Source organism: Chiloscyllium plagiosum, chromosome 23 (genome assembly GCF_004010195.1).
Source record: "Chiloscyllium plagiosum isolate BGI_BamShark_2017 chromosome 23, ASM401019v2, whole genome shotgun sequence".
NCBI lineage: Eukaryota > Metazoa > Chordata > Chondrichthyes > Orectolobiformes > Hemiscylliidae > Chiloscyllium > Chiloscyllium plagiosum.
Genome location: NC_057732.1, coordinates 25,365,818 through 25,385,917, shown reverse-complemented (window position 1 = coordinate 25,385,917; position 20,100 = coordinate 25,365,818).

Sequence of the window (20,100 nt, the reverse complement as noted above, 5' to 3'; positions counted from 1 at the left end):
GGTGGTAGTGATGAAGGCAGGGGAGGAGGGGGATGAGTCTGGAGGGTGGACTTACAGTTTCCAAAGGTGGGAAAGGATGAGAAAAAGAGAAGGAGGTGGATTGAACATTTCAAGAGAATCTACCAGCATTTCCATCTCCCATTGATTAGAAAATCAAGAGATTCTCCTATGAATGTGTGATTCTTCCCAATGTAGTGACATTTGCATTCTATGTTCCACGCAGTCAAACCACTCTGCCCAATCTCCAGGAAAGAAAATCTTCTCTGATGCCTCTAATGTATGATTATATAGCTGTGCTTTATATTTTCAATCTGTTTTCCCTACAGCTTGTTTTCTGGGCCATTTGTTTCTTTATCCTGTCATCACAACACCACACACCCACTAATGGTACTTGCTACCTCTCTCCTACACTGTCTATCACTCTCTCCAAATGGTGTGTGATGTACTGAAAGTCACGATCGCACCAAACTGTGTAAGAACACCACACAGCAATCTTTGTTGAAAAAAAGATAGCTGAAGAGGTGAAACATTTATTCTCAAGTGTTTCTGTTTGCTTAATTACTGATCCAGAAACATTACTTATTTGGGTCAGTCGATGGTTAAGCTACCTTCAGATAACTTTCCACTTAGGCAGACAGATACCAGCATAACTATACTGAAACAGCTGGGAGTAGTTCTGAAGCACAAGTTTAACACCACAATCAGGTTGCTTGTAGACCCTGTAGCCTTTGCTTTGTCCGGTCGACTCAGCTGTTTCTTGCTGTCATGTGGAGGGAATCGAATTGGCTTTTAATAGAGACCCCTTGTGGAGTGTAAGCCTATACCATCATCTGACAGCAGCTTTAATTGGAAACACTAACTTTGTAAGCAGTATACCTTCTCCAAAAAAAAACAGAGTATTAATACAGATCCCTGACAAAGCACATTAGCTTAATAATCACAATCACACCAATTAGGGACAGTTTTAAAATATTGTCTGCTTGATCCTTACACAACACGCAGAATTTCCTTCCAACAAGTAAGTCACTAATTTCATGACGTGACACTACCAGCAAGGAAACTCATCCATTAAAGTTGCATATTACAACTCCTATTCATTTGCCGTCCATGATCTGAGTAATAATGTTAATATCCAGAAAATCATAGGTAATATGAGTATTAACTTCAAAGCTTGGTTTGCTGAAACCCATAAAGGAACAGGCAATAGGATGCAATGGGAAATTTAGGGAGGGTGACTAAAAGTCCTGTCAAAAAGATAGGAGTAGAAATTAATTTATGTCATTTATTGGTCACTGCATTGACACTGCACTTGCAGTCTGCAACAAAACAAACAAAACCAGTTCAATCAAACAGTTGAACTCTGTGCTGCATTAACTCTGAATAGGTGAACCACCAGCTATACTCATGCCACTCACTGGCAGATCAAACCATTGGCATCAAAAACTGACCAGTCTATGACACTGTTTAAAGACTACCTGCTCCTCTTGAAGGAGAACTGCCCTTCATTTACGGAACATTGGAATCTGTTGTGGATACTTTGACCATGCCTGAAACAACTGGGCCCCCACATTCTCAGATGCTGCACTGCGGTTCTCTGGAGCCAGTCCAACTGCAGGAGTGATTTGCCTTTTCTGACTGGGGAGAAAAGGGGTTTTACACTACCGTTCAGAAACTTTTCTTTTCCTCATTTCATTCAATTATCCACAATTACAGCATTACACCTCACTCCATCATGTCTTTCTTTTACTACTCAGACATTCCACATCTGCAAGTCTCTTCATCGTTATTTTCGCACACTTCCCCTCAGCTCTACCACCTATCATATAACATCCTCACAACTTCACCATGGCATATATATTCCCAAAAAGTCTCACTTTGCTAATGTTAGTGCATTCTGTTCTTCCATGTAGGACAAGCTAATGCAAAGTATAGCAGAGTGAACCTGCATATGTATATTGTTCCCATTCAAAGGGGGGATCATGGTCTTAATGGGCAGGGATAAGTAACTTCCATTGCTCGACCACAAGGCATGCTCCTCAGTCTGTGAATCCATTCCTCCCTGTTATTGACTGAATGAACTGTGAATGGGTCCTGCGCTTTGGAATGCGAACATGTTTATCTGCTCAACATGTCATGATGGTTGAGGCTTCTGGTTTTGATTCATGCTTTTTGAAGCATGGCAGACAGCAACAGAATCAGAACATTCAGATTTGAGATTACATTCAACAGAGAAGTGCTCAGTGGGTCATTGGTTGCGGCAGAGATGGTGCCCGGAGCAAGGACTCCTGGCTATGGCACGCCTGAAGCATGGACTGTCATGGGATCATCATTGCTCTCCCTGGAGTAGGTTCTTCTTGACGCTCAGGATACCTCACAGAAGCGCTGCAGCTATGTTTGAAGACCCCTTGTTCAGACGATGAGCCCTATTTATGTCATTTCTTTTTGTTCTTTTTGTAACTCAAAAATGCCAATGAATTACGGCAACAAAAGATTTTTCACTGCATCTTTCTGGGTATATGTGATAATAAATAAATAAATTAGGATTTTAGTGCACTTGAAAGTCTCGTCCCCTTCCTAATTTAATATGACCATACATGTTCAGCATCACCAAAGGTAGCTGATTTCAACAACAATTCATGTGTTCCTGTTTACCCTTGAGACTAATTGTCTCTCTTTTCCATTTCAGAACTAAATATTGTTTCAGGACTTGAGTGACCAAAGGAAGAGCAAGGCAATGGAACCAAAGCATCACTTGCTTTCGACCTTGAAAATATCAACCTAAACACTGACACCTGTATAATTCAGCTAGATTTTCCCATGGAGCTTCACTCAGCAATAATGTAGTTCACCTCAGACAATGGGAGAGACAATCCAGGAGTCAGAAGTCTGGAAGGAGATCATCAGCTCTCTGATGATGGCTTTGAAATTCCAGCGTATGGAAGAAAACTGACGGTTAGATGCCATGAAATTCTAGATGTGCTGGGTTACCTCTGCACAGTAATACAATGTGAAAGAATCAGTTTGGTACTGGAATCACCACAACATTGAAAGCAACTGTGGAACAAGGAGTCAGTTCTTCAGACAACACAGAGGAGCTGATAACCTAAAGTCACAGTTCTGTCAACATAGTAACTGTCTCAATGTTTGAATTTGGCATCCCGTGGACTTAACTTCCTTCCAAAAACAGGAGAAGTGATGTTCAATGTTGCATTCCTTGCCTCAGTATCAAGATGAAAAACTATCGATAGAGAGATGTGGCATTGCCAGACATTAGGAGGGCTAAAAACACTATTGCTGGAAAAAAAAACAATCATTCTGAGAAAATAATGTTTTGTTGTATTGAGCTCGACTGAACCTGATGATGTCATACAGTCTTTGGGTGGGGAAACTATTAGTCTTGCATAAGGTTCGAATGGAGAAAGGCATTACTTTCCGAACTCTTAATAGTTGAAATTATGCCTAACTAGTCATGTTAGTTGTGCCTATTGCTATCATGCTGTAGACTCCATCTTGTTATTTAAGACAAGTGAAAACTTCTTCTTGTGAAAACTTTATAGTGAAGTACCCTCTGCCATGGACAATTAAACAGGTTCTTGGACTCAGTTTTTTGTCACAGTGCCCCATTGGGGGATGTTTAACCCAATTTGGTTTTGGTTAGAAGAGTCAAAAGGAAGATCATTGACAGAAAACTACCCACAACCAGTGATTGGTAACCAGAAGATACAACATGCCAGCAGTGATGGTATGCGAAAGTACAGCAACAATGTCATTTACAGTAAAGTGTGGGGATAGATGCACAATGCACAGAAAATCATGTGCAAATTTAATGCTCAAAGATCCTCCAGTTGATTTGGGGAAGCAGGGAAGTTATTCAGGACTGTTTAGCTGGTGAGATCTAAAAAGGATAGGAGGATAGGAAGCAAGTGGACATTAGAAAAACTGAGTCTCAAGATGACAGAGATGTGATAGCATTATAATGTGTTTGGTACTGATTTTTAATTGAACAATTATGCCATACAGAGTTTAGATTAGAGTGGTGCTGGAAGAGCACAGCAGGTCAGGCAGCATCCGAGGTGCAGGAAAATCGATGTTTTGAGCAAAAGCCCTTCATTAGGAAGGGCTTTTGCCTGAAACATCGATTTTCCTGCTCCTCAGATGCTGCCTGACCTGCTGTGCTTTTCCAGCACCACTCTAATCAGACTCTGATCTCCAGCATCTGAGGTCCTCACTTTTGCCTAATTATGCCATAAAGTTAATGGTAGAACTCTGACAGCATTGATGTACAGAGGGATCTTGGGGTTCAAATCCATAGCTCTGTGAAAGTGGTCACGCAAATAGATAGGATGGCAAAGATACTTACCTTTTTTGTTAAGGGAATTGAGTACAAGAGTCAAGATATCATGTTGCAGCTTTAGAAAACTTTGGTTAGGCCACACTTAAGAGTATTGCCTTCAATTCTGGTTGCAACATTACAGGAAGGATGTGGAGGCTTGGAGAGGGTGCAGAAGAGATTTCCCAGGATGCTGCCAGGATTAGAGGATATGAACTATAAGGAGAGGCTTAAAAACTCAGGTTGTTTTCTCTTGAGCGGTGGAGGCTGGGGGGAGACTTGATAGATTTTTATATAATTATGAGATGTATAGACAGGGTTGACAGTCAGGATTGCTTTCCCAGAGTTGAAATGTCTAATACTAGGGGGCAAGTATTTAAGGTGAGAGGGGAAAAGTTCAAAAGAGACATGACGGGCAAGTTTTTTACACAGAGAGTGGTAGGAGTCTAGAACTCACTGCCTGAGGTAGTGGTGGAAGCAGATATGGTAAAGGCATTTAAGGGAGTTTTGGAAAAGCACATGAATATGCAAGGAATGGAGGGATATGAATCATGGGCAGGCAGAAGGGATTAGTTTCATTTGGCGTCATTTTTGGCACAACCTTGTGGGCAGAACGGCCTGTTGCTTTGCTGTACGTTTAAAACACAGGCAAGTGACCCATTTATAGAATGAGAACATTCTATGTTCTATGATTGAAATGTAATTTTGTACATCTGCAGAGCTACTGCAAAAAGAAAGACATATCACACTAATGTTGTTCTCATTCTATAAATGGGTCACTTGCCTATGTTTTAAACCATAGCAACAGATAAACAGGTGGCATACTCTGAATATCATATTGCTTTGGGGTTGAATTGTGATGAGGCGTGTCAGGTAATCTTTTCCCTTATCCAGGAGTCTCGAGTGAATCTCCAGAAGAATTCATTGGCTATAGATATTCTATTCTTGCGTAGAGTTTTTGTTAGAAAATTATTTTTAAATAGATTTTTTTTTAACTGTATTTGAATGCTGGCAGCTGTTGTGAGTAAGGATGCTCTGGTGAGCCCCTGTGCCCAAATGTGCTGCTGGGATGTTTGTGCTAAAGTTTCACTTAGTGCTGTAAAGGGCACAGCAGTGATAAATCCACGTCAACAGTAAAAACTGATTTTTCAATATCAATCACATATGCAACTTTCAATTTATCTCATGATAATGATAGAAAGTGGCCATATGTTAATTCAAGTTTTGAAAGTATTTGAAAATGGGAACCCAGGGTGACACACATAGAACCACATTGGTAGTGTGGACAAACATGTGCTGTTGCCATGGTATGTTATTAGATGCCTGGAAGCCCCGTGTGTTGTCGTAGACAGTGAAGGTTCGTGACATCCTCTTATGTGTATTTCATTTCTTACAATGAGTCATATTCACAGGATCCCTCGTGCCTGAAACTCAACTTGTTTGCCTTGCTTTGCTGCAACCAAGCACCTTTTGTGTGTGCTTGTAGCTTTCTAAGAAACGTTGTCCAACCCAAGTGACTTTGTGGAAATAAGATATCTGAAAGAGAAAAGGAAGTCAGTCATGTCGCGTATTTTTTGGACCGTAACTTTAGCTTACTGAATGCAGTGCCAATCAAGAGGAAGGTTTAGAACAGCTAGCCCCAAGCTCCCAAAATAGAGGCAATTTAAAAGGCAGGGCAATCAAATCAACCAGAGCATTTCAAAACTCAAGGTATTAACATGATTTGTGCAGAGAATAACATACTATAGCTTTGGTAATAATAATTGAATACATAAATACCTCTGACTTGTGTCAAACTAAAGCATTAAAACAAACCATTCGGTCTGTCCATCTTCCTTCCCACCTACCTGCACCACGCTCCTCCCCGCCCTATCACCATTACCCCCATCTCCATCGCCCTCTCANNNCTCTCAGCTCCTAACCCCCAGCCCACCCCCCTCCCATTTTTCTCACCACTCCCTCAGCTCACAGCCTCATTCTTGATGAAGGGCTTTTGCCTGAAACATTGATTCTGCTGCTTCTTGGATGCTGCCTGACCTGCTGTGCTTTTCCAGCATCTCACTCTCGATTCTGATCTCCAGCATCTGCAGTCTTTACTTTCGCCTAACCCATTCAGCCCAACAGCTCATGCTAGTGTTTATGCTAGACGAGCTTTGCCATTAATCTGAGTAGTGTGACAATCTATTTCTTTCTCCCTCATGCTTATCCAGCTTCCCCTTTAAATGCATCTACGCCACTCATTATGATAACAGATTCCACATTCGAAGCATTCTCTGGTTAAATACTATTTTCAATACAATTGCAATTTAATAGGCTTAGTCTGCACCACCTTAACCTTTAAATATTGCTATATTCTTGTGTGCTCGTAATATGTTTCCATATTACATGGTACTTGAGCTATGTCAAGGCTACTTGTAGGCCAACCATAGGTGAACATTATTACTCAATGTGAATGCCAGGTAGACTAAATAGTCTCCTGCCATAATGTAAATTCTTGGGAAAATGAAACTACTGCAGAAATATTTGTTAGTTGCTATTTACAATAATATGTGCCTTGATCTGCAAAAAGGACAATTATAACTGCATCTTTCCTTCAATTTCTACATTTCACTTGCTTAAGTGAATGATAACAGAAAACTAGTGCATAACTTTAAATAATTTCAACCCACTGAAGAGGTGGAGGGGACTTCGACACACTCCAATACTCACACCATCATTTTTCTAAAATGAAAGTAGCACTGCTCCCCATCAAGTATTACCAGAACTTCAAACTTTTGATGATGCCCTGCCAATTAAACTATAGGATTTTTTGAACATTGAACCTTGATTTCTGAGGATACAATTGAAAACAGATTGTTAGTTAACCCTAAATAAGACATATTTTTGTTTTGTTGTTCTGTTGCCATAGTCTTGCCAGACCATAAGGGCTGCTCTCTCATTTGAGAGAAGTGACTGGTGGTGAGTTAACCTGAGGGCCACCAGACCTCAGGCGAGGAAGAAATTGAGAAGGAGAGTCCTTCATGGTAACATCCGAGGAGCAGGAAAATCGACATTTCAGACCAGAGCCCTTCATCATCTTTTCCTGATGAAGGGGTCCAGCCTAAAATGTCAATTTTCCTGCTCCTCAGATGCTGCCTGACCTGCTGTGCTTTTCCAGCAACACACTCTCAACTCTGATCTCCAGTATCTGCGGACAACCTGTCTCCTCCTTCATGGTAACCTCAAACCGGTGTTGGGATTTGAACCCATCACCTTGCTCTGTAAACCGCCAATCCAGCCAACTGAGCTAAAATAAATATGCCCCAATTTCCATATTCAGTGAATGAATCCTGTTGTGAAGTTCTACTGAACAGTGTGTGAGACCTTGTGAGTGAACAGCACTAGATTTTATTCAACATAACTTTAGGTAAAACGTAAAGTCACCATCATCCTCCTGGACCATAGGGCTCCTCTATGATTTATAAAGATTGACAACAGATTGGTGGTTTAACCTGAAGGTCAGCACAGCTAAGGTCAAGGGAGGGGAGAGGTTGAGAAGGAGAGTCCTTCATTGTAGCTGGCACAGGAATTGAACCCATCACTCTGCATTCTAAACCAACCAACTGAGCTAACTAATCCCCATAACTATATTCAGAGGATAGCAATAGAGGGCATATGATCTGGGACCCTATAAAACCAAGCTCCATTTCTGTGTGAGCTGACATCATTATGACTATAATATAGCTTCTTTTGCACATGCTCAGTAGCTATACTTAGAGGAAAAGTATAATTCCCTTCACTTGAGACAAATCATTTTAACCCACTGAAGAGGTGGAGGGAACTTGAACACACCCCACCACTCACACCATCATTTTTCTAATTTGAAAATAGCACTACTTCCCATTAAGTCTTACCAGAACTTCAAAGATTTGATGATCCCCTGTAGTCCCCATTCTATCATAGTACCACTTCCAATCATTCATATTTAACAATGAGCATTTGACTCTTCTACTCCACTTTTCCCTCTACTAATCTCTTTCATATGCAAAACTAACCTCCAACAACTATTCTCTGCTCTTCTTGGATGTATGTATCTCTTGTTTTCTTGAAGGGATTACACAGGGGTGGAGTAGATTGGCAGTTTCTGACAACAGCTGTGCCATAAATATGCTGTGACATAAATATAGAAGACAAGGAATTGAAATTGTCGCTTTCCTATGTACTTTACTTCCTGTTCTAGGGATAAATGTAATCAATGAAAAGAACAATGAAGGGCATTCTGAAGACAGTATTGAAAATGAAGAAATGAAGACTTCTTTACTTCTTTTAAGGTAAAAATTTCTATTTCTGTAGGTGGTGGTATAGATTTGACAATCACTGAAGCATGATACTGCAGAGGTCCAGTCAATGATTTCTCAAGGACTTTGTGAGAAAGAAGAAGTGTTCCACCATGGATAACAGAGTAACTGATATAACAATTTCAATAAGACATTCCTGGATGGCAGTCCAATCTTTTGATCTACTTAAAAGCTTCTCATTCTGTCTTTTTTGAAAGGCCAAACCATCATTCGTTAACTTTACAAGTGTTGGAAAAGTTTTCAGATCAGAAAGTTTTTTCAGATAATTATGCACCATAATCTTCTGAACATTTCCTCTTCCTGCATCACCTGTCTGTTGGGTAATTTGGAGTGAACTCTCGTCATCTGAGTACAAGATTTTTGTAAATCTTCTGTAAGTTTCTCATGTTCAGCCTGCAAGACATGATTACTATTACTGGACAGTAGTCTCACTGACATAGTTAGACTGTGCAAATTTATTGAGTTTGATCTGTTCAAGCTCATGCTGATATTCAACATTAAGCTTTGACAAGATAGCTGCACCTCTAAAACTTCAAGAGGTTTGTCTTGTAGGGTTGGGTTGAAAAAAAGCTCTTTTGTGTTTCCATGGCTTGATGATGGGTTTCCTTTGCAGCTTTCAGCACACCAGCAGCATCTGTTGAATATTAGAATGATCCGGACTTAAGGTTCTCTCTTTCTTTGGATAGTTTTTTGTTTATTATCTACTTGCAGTTGTTGTATTTCTTCCTGAAAGATACTTTCTGAGAACTGACTTTTTACTTCAAATGTGTCAAGTTTTCTGTACGATTTCAAAGAATTGTTGTATGTAATTGACTTCTACTTGTGAAGGTGTGACACCATCCACCTTTCCTGAAGCGTCAATGATTATGAATTTGTGTTGAGGTTCTGAGACCTCTTTCTTGCATAACTCAAGATCTCTTTCTATCTTCAGAATCCTAGGGAGGTCAGATTCTCTTCTCACTTCATTGGCTAAATACATTTTTGACAACTCACTTTTGTTCGTGACTGAACTAGTGCAAGATTTTGATCTTTCATCCCACTAGTGGACTGAGCTTTTACTTTTGGTGATACTGATTCAGCCAACTGTGGCTGCAGTTGTTATTGCCACATCTCCTTGGCAAGTTCTGTGCAATAAGTGGACAACTTTACTTCTTCTTCATCTTCTTCAAGAAAGGAATGTCTCTCCTCAAAAGAGACAAGTGGGTTTTCAGGAACAGTACCACCTGAATCCAAAGATAAAGGGAGGTCCAATGTCTCAGATAAATGAACAGATTTTCTTCTCTGTAACTATATGCTGAAAGTGCAACCTATTGACTAGAGTTCTTTCTGCTGTCAGGTTGACCTTCTTCATTGCCCTCTTTATTTATAATTTTCAGCTTCTGTCTTGAGAGAAATGGCCTGTGTGCTGCACCCTCTTGTGGTATTAAAGCTGGAGTGGCTGCAATTGAGAATGATCACTGGGTACATTTAGTTGGGGTTAGCATATTTGATATCTGCCAACTTAAAAATGTTTAAAGCTGTAAGAGTGGGTCCGCTTAATAAAGAATCTTAATGGTTGAATCATAATGATTAAGAATCTCATACAAAATCTCTCTAAACTCTTTTTGATTAAAGTGAAACACAGTGGACATCTGGCTCCTCATTCTGATTTTAATACTCAGTGCTTACATGTGTCTTAAAGTTCATTGCTTGTTATGGTCTATTTCCTTTGATCCTCACTTCAGGTCTTTCCATCACCTCTGAGTCTGGATTGCTGGGCTGGTCTCATCGTCCATTCGTGTATTGTCGCTGGGGTTCATTTTAAGCTTTTATGACTGCTTGCCATTGATTCTGTGGGTCATCACTGCCACCATATAATAAAGTGAAATATACACTCTTGTGAGTAAACAGCAACATGCTTTACTGAATATAATTACAGACAGACAGGTAGTATTAATAAAATATTCGCCACCACTGAATGCCTGGTGTCTTGATGATATCTCAAACCCTTGGTTTGCATTGTCAGCTGTTTGTCTTATCCTAAGAGAAGGAAAATTGCTTTGGGTTACTTCCATTGTTTTACCATATAATAATATAAATAGGGGCTTAAAGGCAGCTCTCAAATTTCAGACGGCATTGATGTAAATTTTCTCACTTCTATAGGTCAAAAGTTCAAAGCCCATTATAGAAATTGAACACATATCTGCCCAGGCACTTTAGTGAAGCACTGAGGAAATGTTGTATTGTTGAAGGTGCTTTCTATTGGATGAGGTTAAACATAACTTTTATGCGTGTTTTAAGGCAACAATTATTATGCAATCAATGCCACCTAAAAATGATGTTACTGCACATAAATTGGACACAGTGTTCCCTTAAATAAAAGCACCAGTGCCTATACCTTTTAGAATAGTTTCATGAACTGTGAAACACTTTCGGACATCCTGAAGAAGTACTTTCTTGGACGTTGTGTGTGTTAAATGCTACCAAGGATAAATAGAGGGAACAAGTTAAATATTTTGAACACTGGAAATTGTCATATTATAAACCAAATCCGTGAATTTAGCTTCATTGATAGTACTCTAAACAATGAAAGTAAACTTACCACAGGCTGCTCTTTCATTAGAGAGACAACTGGTGGAGAGTTTAAGCTGAGGACCACCACACCTCAGACAAGAATGGGACCTTCATGGTGGGCTCAGCTGGTGTGAGAACAGAACCTGAACTGTTGGCGTCACTCTGTATTGCAAACCACCCATCCAGCCAACTGAGCTCAGTAACTCCTCAAACTAGCAGCTGAGAGACTCAGTACCATATTAGGATTTCAACTCACTGAACTGAATTTTAATCTTTAGAACTACTTGCTGTAGGGGAGATTGGCAATGAGTCCAGAATCCAAAGATTTATGATATAAAACCAAAGTAATCAAGACTAAGCATTTGTCGAAGTACATGGTCAGAGTCAAAACCCACCAAGTTGGAGTCCCAATGTGATAAGGTAATGCCAAACTTCTCATATGAGTCATTAGAAATAATGGTGTGGAATGTAAAGACCCCCAATAAGATTCTGCTCCTTGAATAAAAGAAAGGGGGCAGATAATGAAATGAAGCAGGCGTGCTTGGAACTGTCAGAGAAACTTAGCAATAGGAGTGTGGTATCTCATTCCTGGATACAGTGTTGCAAATACCCTGATCAAGTCAAAAAATGGTGGTATAGTACATATGTGTATGGAGTCTTTATTCTACCTATTCCCATGTCTTTTCTTGCACATTACTCCTACCAACAAACCTTGTCTGTCTGTTGAGGCACCTCTTCACATCCCCTTCTGATGCGTTATCAATGACCATTTGCATCATCTTGTATCATCTATTGCAATGTTGCACCTATTCCTTGCAAGGTTGATCTCTCAGCCTCCAAGGTCATTTCTTTACTTGCATATGAAGTGGGAACAGAATGTCAGGAAGAGCTAGATTGAGAATGAGAGGAGAGTCACAATCTCCATATTGAGAACTGTAGAAGAGGTGGATGCTGATGACAAGCTGGGACATGGAAGCTTGGCCACTGGGATTGGAAAGATTAGGTTCTTCGAGCTAAATGATGACAGAGTTAAATATAACACAACCATCTAACAACAAACACTCATGTCATCTTGATGTCAGCAGGCAGTGATTAATGATAATATGCATCATGATGGCTAAAAACTCACTCACTTGCCAGTTTTAATTTATATCTTTCATCTCCCATAGGCCCTTCAAATATCTGTCAAGGGATGGTTTGGATGAAGGGACTTTTGAGGAGGTGACTCACCGTGAGACTACACTGTTCCAGGATTCATGTATCAGCCCAGATGGGCTCATGTTGGATGGGTGAACCAAGATTGAAAATTGGATTGCCATATAGTTTAACACATATCACAGGAGAGCAGGAGATGAAGGGGAAGATAAGAACCACAGTGGAGGGTCCCTTTTGAAGTTTCCTCCAATCACTGCTCCCCTGCAGATTCTTCAAATATAAATTACTTCTATAATTGATAAAGTCAGCAATATGAGTCAATAAACAACATTGAGATAAATAATAGGGTAATTTGTTTTTAGTGTCAATTTGTTGACTAAATCTGTCAAATTATGCCGTAGGATAATGAGTATTAATATAGCTATGTAATAATTATTAATTCAATCTATTACTATAACCTAACTGGCTTAATTTGTCATCTTACCCAAAGGACCACACCTCCAAGACTGTAACAAATCCCATAGCATTTTATTGGGATGTAATTTTAAACTATTAGAGAAATTTGAATCTGTCAATCTAGGTGCGTTTCTGTGTGGTTGCAGGTTAAATCAAATGTACTGGTGTCATGCCAGAGAGTTGACTGCAATAAATCTTCAAGTCTTCCACCTTTAACCAGCATACAGTAAACCCCTTTAGGCCCTCCTATTTAAATACGTAAGCTGCCCATTAGTTGCTTTTTTAACCTGGGATTCCAAAATGAACAGTGGATCCATGGGCTTCCCCATTCTTCGTGTAACTTGCTAGACAGAGCAAAGATGAAGACAGTGTGACTTGATGAGGCCAAGAAATTAACAGAAAAGAAACCCTTGAAATAAGAGCTCTGACTTATTTGCGTAAGATAAATGCTTTTTGCTCATAGGACCTATTCTAAGAATGTACTTTCAATGCTTTGACGCTGATTTCCAATTCTTTGGAAAACATTTCACCTATCTAGGATCTGCACTTCACAGATGCCAACTTTCAAGTCTGCAGGGCAACAGGCATTGCAGCTCATATAGGACCTCAGTTTGGGAGGAACAAGTAGAGTGGCAGCAGCAACACCAGTGTTTTCTTCAAAACCTCTCGCTGCACACTCAGTGGGCATAAGCACAGAATTCCAGCTCGCAGTAGGTCAGAGCCCTTAATGCAGGGAATACAGCCAGCGGGTACAATTTCTGGGTGTGTGCTAGAACCAGTTTCTCAGGAGGCTCCAAGTTTCCCATCAAATGGTTGTTGATATTTGTAGTCTCCTAGAAAAAGGCCTCTTGCCAAGTGGTAACATTCCCTAAAAATAGACTATTTAACGATTCATCACATTCTATTATTTGATTTGTACTGCAACCTTCGCCTCATCACATTGGTCACTGGCCTTCATCTAAAGCATTTGTTATTGAATTTCAAGTTAAAACAGTCTTAATGCAAATTATAATGCAAATAATGTGAATGCCGTGTTGGGTAACAAATAACAGGTTTTTGTGCCTGTCTTTTGCATATGATTCAACGCAAAACCTTGGAGATCTTGGGACAAAATCCAAAGAACGATGGTTAGGGGGATTCCCTCTCAACTTGTTACATCCTTACGAGAATATTAAAATTGAAACTTGCCCTTTATTTATTCAGCCATTGGTTTTAAACATTTTCTCATCAAAATATACTTAAGGGTAACCATAAGACCCTGAATGGGCTTAAATATTAATGCTTAATGGATCATATTTTTTTCCTACTATTTTAATGGGAGTATTAGCCTGCTAAAGAAATGGTCTATTGAAATAATGGACAAGGGAATTTCATATGAATGCTCAATGTTCATGCACTAATAGTCGATCTGCATAATTTCAGAGCCTAAGGAAATTTTATGTCTAGATGTTAATTTTTCCATTGATAGAAATCCAATGCCTTCGATGCAATTTGCATTAAACAAAAGCTACAGAAAGCTAACTGCTTTATAGAAAATAGATGGGGCTTCTCAAAAGATGATGTTTGGATAAAATGATCTTATTGCAAATGAGCTTACAAGATGCTGCACTGCATCATCATCATCATCCTCAATCAATTGTTTTTCATCATAATTGAAGGTGCCAGTGTTGGACTGCAGTGGACAAAGTTAAAAATCACACAACACCAGGTTATAGTCCATCAAGTTTATTTGGAAGCATTAGCTTTCAAGGCACTGCCTCTTCATCAGGTGCTTCTCTAACAGGACCATTAGACATGGAATGTATAGCCCTTTTGTTAACCCTTTTGCTATAAATTCTGTGTCTTATGGTCCTGCTCCACAACCACCTGATGAAGAGGCAGAACCTTGAAAGCTAGTGCTTCCAAATAAACCTATTGGACTATAACCTGGTGTTGTGTGATTTTTAACAATTTCCACCATAGCAAACAGACCTAAGATTGTTTAATCAGTGGAAAAAAAGCTCTCCTTTTGTAAAGATTGAACAGCAAAGAATACTACATTCACCAATCTTTATTTATCTGCCTCTGACATTTTGTGTTCCTCAAAGTGCTATGTTATCAACATTAATAATTTTTAGGTACATTGACAAGCAAATATTCTATTTCATCAGCTTACATAGAACATGACATTGTGATTAGCACCAAACCTTTCATTAATCAATTGAAGAGTTTGAATCAAATTAATTCTCATAACAAATGTAAATTTTGTAATATTCTCCACTGTAGCAGCTGACAATATAGATAAATGCTTTTGTATAAATTCCTATCGTTTCATTTACATTAATTTTTAACTGACAGAGCTGTTTCCTGAAGCTAACTCTGTAGTGCAACACATAGTTAGTTATTCACCTGACAACACTGGTTATAAAGCGTGCTTTCCTCCATTAGAGATGAAGAATCAGTGGAGCTTTGAAAATGTCACTGGTTAGTCATGCAGCGGGGAGGCTGACACATAATCACAGCCACGTCTCTGTGCAGCTGTGCAGCTTAAGCAGCACTAAAGGCTAGATTCACCGTGTGGGGTGGAAGGAGGCAGGAGTGAGTCAACCAGCCCACTATTCCAACCTTCCCTGTGATCTGGCATGCTTTGACAGAGTTCTAAGTCAGCCATCAGCTGAAACATGATTCAACCAAAAAAGAGTCATTAATGTTCCTCTGATTATCTCAGTTTACAAAGTAGGTTTATGGCAACAACAGCAAAACATATTTCAGAAAGGAAACATATCACAAAGAAAGCATATATAAACACACAAGGTACAAGATTTTTTCTTCTTTAAACTGGGTCTGTAATTAACTTCCTTTAAATTGCCAAATAACTGGTTGCTATAAAATGTGTTAAATATCCATGTAAATGAATCAGTATCCATTTTTACAAGATAATACAACCAGTGTTCTGACTGCAAGTAGTAATCTTAAAATAAGACAGCAAGCAATTTGTAGCCTATGAATATATAAATTGCATAAATAACAGAGAAAATAACAGGTAGCTGCTTGTGACATGTACACTGACAGTTTTCAGCTCCCCTCTCCATGACCCTTCTCAAACCTTCCACTTCCTCTATATTATCAGTCTGTTTGTCTGACATCCAGTTTTGGATGAGTCACAACTTCCCCCAGTTAAACCTTGTGAAAACAGGAATCTTCAACTTTGGTCCCTGCCTCAAAGTCTGTACCCTGGACATCAATTCCATCCCTAACCCAGTTACTGTCTCATATTAAAGTTAACATTTTACTACCTAAGCAAATCATTTCACATTGAGCTGAGCTCCCAAGCCCCATATTAAACTGTCCACCAAAAGATTGCACACTTTCATCTCCTACCTCCAATATCTCCAATGTTACCTGCTGCTGCTAAATCCATGTCTTAGAATCATAAAGTCATAGAGATGTACAGCATGGAAACAGACCCGCCAGTCCAACACGTCCATGCCAACCAGATATCCCAACCCAATCTAGGTCCCACCTGCCAGCACTTGGCCCATATCCCTCCAAACCCTTCCTATTCACATACCCATCCAGATGCCTTTTGAATCTTGCAATTTTACCAGCCTCCACAGCTTCCTTTGGCAGCTCATTCCTTACACGTACCACCCTTTGTGTGAAAAGGGTGCCCCTCAGGTCTCTTTTATATCTTTCCCCTCTCACCCTAAACCTATGCCCTCTAGTTCTGGACTCCCCCACCACAGGGAAGAGACTTTGTCTATTTACCCTATCCATGCCTCTCATGATTTTACAAACCTGTATAAGGTCACCCCTCAGCCTCAGACACTCCAGGGAAAACAGCCCCAGCCTATTCAACCTCTCCCCTCTTAATCACCTCCAGAATCAACTATTTGATGGTTTCCTCATGAAGATTTTAAACTCATACTCTCCATAAAATTTAACTAAGTAAAATTTGGATTTTAATCCCCTCCAAGTCTCATGCATCTATCTAAACCACTTTGGCAAAGTACCCAGTCTCCTCTGTTTTCAATATAAAACTCTGATTGTCATGTTCAAATTATTTCATGGTCTCACCGTTTGTAATGTCCTCCAGCCCACATTATCCTTTTTTCTACAATTGTCAGTCATGACTTCAGCCATAGTGAATTCTGTGAAAAATCCCTTAAAGGCCTTCTTTAAAGTCAACAACCTTGAAAAAAGTTTAGTTACTCCTCCTGTTTATTTAGAACAAAACTCACAACACAGGGAAGGGAGTTCCAGGATTTTGATCCAATGACAGCAAAGGAATAGCAATCTCTTTCCAAATCGGAGTAGTATGTTGCTTGGAAGGAAATTTACAGATTTTCTTATATATAAACTTTCTGCCCTTATCCTTATACGTGGTGCTGTCCTTCTTGAGTAGTGTTAGAGCTGCATTCTTTCAAGCAAATGGAGAATATTCAATCACACTCCTTACCATGCCTTGTAGATGGCAGACAGGCACTGGGGATATTGAAGGTGAATTACTTGCAACAGAATCTCCACCCTCTGAACTTCTCTTTTAGCCACTATTTATCTATATGATACATGGCTGATTCAGTTAAATTTCTGGTCAGTGGGTAACCCGCACGCTGTTGATGGTGGAGTATTTAGCAATGGCAATGAGATTGAATATCAATGGGAGATGGTTAGATTCTCTCTAATTGGCTATGGACATTGCCTAGAATCTATGTAACACAACATTATTATCAACTCAAACCTGAATGTTTTATGGGTCTTGTTACAAGTGGACACAGACTGCTTTGGTAAACAAGGGCCTGTGGCTGGGTTTGAATACTGTGCAATCATCAGTAAACATCCCATTTTTGACCTAATGTTGGATGGAAGGTCATTGATGAAGGAACTGAAGCTGGTTGGGTCTCGGACACGACCCTGAGGAAATTCTGCAGTGATGTCCTAGATTGAAATGATTGTTCTTGAACAATCACACCCATCTTATTTTTGTGCTACATATGGAGACTTTTCCCTTTGAGTTACATTCAGTATTGTTAGGTGTTCTTGCTACCATATTCAAGGTACATGCTGACTTGATGTCAATCAATCTCACTTTATCACAGGAATTTGGCTATTTTATCCACGTTTAGACCACATCTATGGTGAGTCTTGAGTTGAGTGGCTCTGGCAGAACCCAAACTGAACATCAGTGAGGAGGTTAATGCTGTGGAAAGGCTGGAGGGAGGAGAACAGCAATCATGGGAAAGAGAGATGTAGCAGCCAACAAGGAAAAGACCAATCACCTCTTTGAGAGGCTAAGGGGAACACTTGGTCCTTCAACAAGCAGGATTGCTGACAAAGAAAATTAACTTTTAGATTTGGTATCTTCCTACTTCCTTTCATTTCCAAGTTTCCTGACCTTTGGGAAACACATTCATACACAGTGAATTTTAATGTAGGTACCTAATTACACTGCGGGAGCCCAACTAAAATATGTAAACATCCCACCTTTCCAGGGTTGGATACTCAGAAGTCATGAAACATACCTAAAAGATAGTTAACAGCGCCATGCATGCTAGGATTGCAGTATTCACCCCATACTCTCCACCCACCCCCTCCAAGACCAAACAACTCCCATCCATTATGAGGGAAATAATAATAATAATAATAATTGAGGTAATGATACCTCCTAAACTCCAAAATTCAATTTGTATTCACTAAACAGCAAAATGTTTATTTCTTTTAAAGCATCCTTTCAGTAAGAGAACATACTGTATATTCTACTCTTCAAGGATATGTTTTAATTTCCATCATGTTTATACATTTGTTACTAAAATTGCCATTACATAATTCAAGGAAAACTTCATATTATTAATTAGAATTGATTGTGCCCAGCAGTTGGTTTTATCTAAGTTTATTATGACATTACTCACAAGACCATAAAAGTTAAACTTAGATCAGTGAGCTTCATCAAGAGGTAAATCCAAGTGCTTTCTACAGTTTCTCTCAAGACACAAACAATTGTTGAAATGGTAACCTACATCCACAGTACCAGAGGCAGTGTTTTTGTTACTGAGACATGAATGTAATTATGCAAGAGGTATTATTATGCAGGTATTCATTGCAAGGTTAAGATGAATATATACTTTCACTAAGTGTTTTGTCTGGCAGGATAAAGAGATCAGACACACTGTCGGGTTTCATGTCTTCAGTCCTAAAATGTTTTAGTTCGTATGTACTTCACTGGTCAACAGTATTGTATAGCAGAGGATGAATCAGATTTATGGCTTTAGGGCACATCTCTGAGCTGGTTAAAAACATGTACGTCTTGTCACATTTTTTATAGTTTATATATATGATAGATTATAAAGTTTGTTATTGCTTACACTTGAAATCCAAGTGTGATATCAAAGAAAGAACAAATTAATTAACTGAAGACTGTGAGACTTTCCCAGGACTGGGCCAGCAGAATGTGTCAATAGATCAAGGTATGGGAAAACCTCTAGGTAAAAAGTGAAAGTTGGGGAGCATTAAAAAAAAGGACGCTGGTGAAAGCTTTCCTCTGTTCTTATCTGTAAATTAAACATTAGTTTTTTTATTATTGCAAGATGCTCAACAAAAAATATTATCACCATTTCTTGCTCTTGACCTAAGCATTCTAGCATTTTCTGTTTTTATTTCAGATTTAGAACATCTATAATAATTTGCTTTTGATGAACTTAAATATGTTTTGGCGAGGTTATTAAACAGCAGAAATGTAAACATACAAAGCAAGGCATGGAGAATGCAGTACAAAACATCTGATGGGCCAATTAAGCAGATTCCAGGAATGCATTGCTTTTCTTCAGTGTTGTTGCAGCTGCAGCCTGGCAATGGGAGAGTATTCCATCACGTCCCATCTTGTACGTTCTAGGTAGTGGAGAGGCTTTAGGGAATCAGACATGAGCCACTTTCTGCAAAATACCCAGCCTGCGGCCTACTCGAGTTGGCATAGTATTTATTTGGCTTGAACATTTCAATTTCTGGTCAATGGAGATTCTAAGGTGTGAATGATGAGAAGTTTAGATAATATAACTCGGCTTCAATTTCTTTGGATGTTGAAGGTTGAGTGTGGTTTAATTGAGGTTTTAGAGATACTTCAGAATTCACTGGATTTAAATAAAGCAAAACAATTTCTTTTGATGGGCAATTTGAAAACAAAAAGGCATAATATTAAAAGTAGTGCATAACCATCAACAAGATACTCAGGAAACACTTCTTTTCACAAGAACATTAGAAGTCATAGAGTCATAGAGATGTACAGCACGGAAACAG